Source organism: Ochotona princeps, chromosome 15, assembly GCF_030435755.1.
Source record: "Ochotona princeps isolate mOchPri1 chromosome 15, mOchPri1.hap1, whole genome shotgun sequence".
In the NCBI taxonomy this organism is placed as follows: domain Eukaryota; kingdom Metazoa; phylum Chordata; class Mammalia; order Lagomorpha; family Ochotonidae; genus Ochotona; species Ochotona princeps.
Window position 1 is genome coordinate 53332278 of NC_080846.1, and position 3581 is coordinate 53335858.

The 3581-nt window shown below is 48.7% G+C and overlaps 2 pseudogenes; both read right to left on the reverse strand.

The window, feature by feature from the left end:
* Positions 1-891: 891 nt before the first annotated feature.
* LOC101516633 (small ribosomal subunit protein eS25-like) lies at positions 892-1447 on the reverse strand (annotated as a pseudogene).
* A 919-nt stretch (positions 1448-2366) lies between these two features.
* On the reverse strand, positions 2367-3240 carry LOC101516882 (serine/threonine-protein phosphatase 4 catalytic subunit B-like; annotated as a pseudogene).
* Positions 3241-3581: the final 341 nt, after the last annotated feature.

Sequence of the window (3581 nt, forward strand, 5' to 3'; positions counted from 1 at the left end):
TGGCATCGGATTGGCGCGTACCGGCCCGTTGCGGCTCACTTGGGGAGTGAATCATCGGATGGAAGATCTTCCTCTCTGTCTCTCCTCCTCTCTGTATATCTGACTTTGTAATAAACATAAAATCTTTAAAAAAAAAATTTCAAATGTAACATAGTCAATGTATGACAAGATAGCAGTGACAGTATATAAATTACATGACACGCATCAAAACCCTAGTTCTTCTTTAAGTGGTTTTTTTTCCTTTCTTGACAGACATTTTAGGTTTATTTATGTGAAACTCAAGAGTTACAGTGAAAGAAAAAGAGAGAGAGGCAGAGAGACCTTCCAACTGTTGGTACACTGCTCAGATGACTACCATGGCCAGGGTTGGGACAAGATGAAGCCAGAAACTCCATCCAAGTCTCCTGGTGCAGTCACATTGCCTATCCTCCACTGCTTTTCATGAGACACGGGCAGGGAGCTGCATCAGAACTAGAGCAGCTGAGAAAGAAACCAACGCCCATGCAGGATGCGCCATCACAAGCAGTAGCACCACCTGCTTTGCTACAGTGCTGGTCCCAATTCCAAGGTCTTTAGCTACAGTTAAAAACATTTTTTTCTTAACATTTATTTTCTTCTTTTAGCTACAATTTCTAACTCAACTTCTTTATTATTGGATTGGTGATAAGCAAATTTCATCTGCAGTATTTGCAAATGAATGCGTTGTTTTATCCCACTGACTTAAAACAGTGCCAAATAACATCTTCAGGAGTAACAGCACAGTTGTAGTCGTACCAATCTTCCTTCCCCTTCTGTACAAGCACCACCAGAACAAGGATGCAATTAAATTTCCTTTCAAATACTCAGGATTAAATTTTACTTATTCATTATTAAAGCCACACTCATTTTCTTTTCTTTTTTTTTATTTATTTAATAAGGTTTTATTTTGCCAAATGTACAATTCATTGGACCGCTTCACGCATCTTCAGTAGCAGCTGGTGCGTCTCCACCCTTGGTGTTTCTGGTGTAAATTACTTGAGCTCTGTGCTTTGAAACCAGTTTGATAAGTCCTTTACTCAGGAGCTCCTGCAGGGCTGCCCTGGCCAGGGACCCACGGATCTGGAGTCTCTCGGAGAGCACAGCGGGCGTGATGAGCTTGTAGTTGGGGACTTCCTTGCAGAGCTTGTCGGACGTGGCTTTGTCAAACAGAACCAGGTTGTTGAGCTTGTCCCGAACTTATCCTTTGGACCACTTCTTCTGGGCCTTGCCCCCCGATTTGTTCACGGGGTCCTTATCCTTCTTGGCCGATTTCCCGGCGTCTTTCTTCTTCTTGTCGTCCTCGGGTGGCATGGCGAGGTGCGGAGCCCGGCAGCGACCACCTCAGACCTGCAAGATGTCGGACAAAAAGGAAGTCCCAGTTCGCGTCAGGCCCCGAAACCTCCGCCGGCCGCGAGGACTTCCGGAGCAGGAGGCGGGACACCACACTCATTTTCAAGGAGCGATCATCAGCAGTCACTCTGTAGCCACTCCCATTTTCAGCAGATAAATCTTGCTGCCCAGGCTTCTGGAGGTCTCTGAACCACTTCTCCTAGCGAGTGCTCCCTGTTTACAGAGCATTTCTAAAGGTCTACTTAGTGTGTTTTTTATTTACTTGAAAGGTGGCATTATGGAAGAGAGCAAATGTATTTCAGCTGCTGGCTCACTTTCCAAACTCTGACAACAGCCAGGGCTGGGTCACATCAAATCTGGGAGCCAGGAACGCCATGTCTCCCACCTAGGTGGCAGGAACCCCAGTATCTGGGCAGTCAACTGCTTCCTCAAAGAGTATGCACTAGTGGGAAGTTGGATGGGAAGCAGTGGCTGGACCTGATATTTGGTGTTCCCATATGGGATGAGGCTGACCCAAGTGGCAGTTCAACCAGCTAAGCCACAGCATCTATCCTCATATCCAGAATCGTTTAATTCTCAACTAAATGGTTAAACTGATTTTATGCTGCGGCAGGTGGGGACTTGAGTGGTGGTCTGGATTCTGGCTTACGGCTGCAACTTCCCAACTGATAAAAAAAAAATTGAGGATTGAATCAGCAGAAGGAAGATTTCTGTCACTCTCCTTTTCTTTAAAAAAATTTTTTTTCTATTTTTCCTCTTTTATCTAAAAACCAACAGGAAAAAAAAAGGAAAAAAGAAAACAAAAATGACTGGAAACTTCATGGTTAAAGTGGGGAGAAAGAAGGAGCGTGGATCTAGGCTCCAACCTCTCCGCTAAGTCCTCACCCTTGCAGGGTACCCTCTGGGAGGGGGAGGGGACGGCAGAGTGCAGCAGCCCCCGCGATGCCCAGCCTCTGGTTGGGTAGAGGGCAGAGTCTCAGAGGTCCGAGGGTCGGAGCTCACAAGAAGTAGTCGGCCACAGGCTTCTTGGAGGGGATGCCCCGAGTCTCCTGGGGCACAGACTCAAAGTTGATGAACTCTTCCTGCAGATGCTGGTCCAGCTCTGAGACTGCCACCACATGCCCACAGCGGTGGCAGTAGTGGGGCGCTGACCACACCGTGAGCACTGGGTTGTTGAAGCGCCATTTGTAACCTATCATCACCAGTTGATGGGCACGGCAGATCATGCCAATGTCGTTGGCCCCATTGAACTGAGCTACCACGTCATTGCCAAACAGATAGCCGGCCCCATGGGGACTCACACCCCAATCTGTGGTATCTTTTGGGTCTGACCAGAGCAGGTGACACGTGGGGCCGTCATGCAGCACCTCCCGCTTCCAGCATCTGGAGAGAAGGCGAGAGGCCCCTTTGCACGCAGAAGAGCTGGCCGTCGGTGATGGCCAACAGGATGAGGTCGTTGAAGATTGTGCAGTGGTGCCAACAGTCCCGGAGCCATCCTAGACCGGGGTGAGCTGGCGGCTCTCGAGGTCGCTGCGCCTGGGATGGTGAACTTTCAGGACCAACAGGAGGGACGACACCGCAGGAGCCACGGCCCACAAAGTCCCCCATGAGGATGTAGTCAGTTGGTCTCAGGGGCATCTCCGCCGACTTGGAACAGCTAGCTCCTTGAGGTCATAGAGCTGGCCCTGGATGTCACCACACACCGTGACTGGCCAGTCCACTCTGCACATTCCTCTCCTCCATCCAGATCTCTCTGGCAGACCGGGGCTCAGGTTCAGAGGGGACGAGCGGCTCAGTTTGGGGGTGCCAGAACACCCCCGACCCCGGACACCTTCGTCCCACCACCCTCGCCTCACTTTCCCCAACTCCCATGCGTCATTCTCCCTTTCCAAAAAAAAAAAAAAATGTTTAAAATACATTTTTCCTAAAATTTTTCTTGTGATAACACCAGGGATCTTCAAAGAGCTAATGGAAATGCAGTTTATGGAAGCAGCTACCCGTGGATTTCAAAGCATTTTACTTCAAAGTAAACTTACCTTTTAATTGCATTCTTTATACACTTTTTGAAGACGTTTGGGAGATGAAGGAAACAAATGACTGACCAATTCACTGCTGGAACTTTCTCTTGCTTAAACGCGGTAACAGCTGTAGGGAGTAAGTGCACACAGTGTCTACCACCACCGGCCTCTTCTAAGACTTTATCAGGCTGCCTG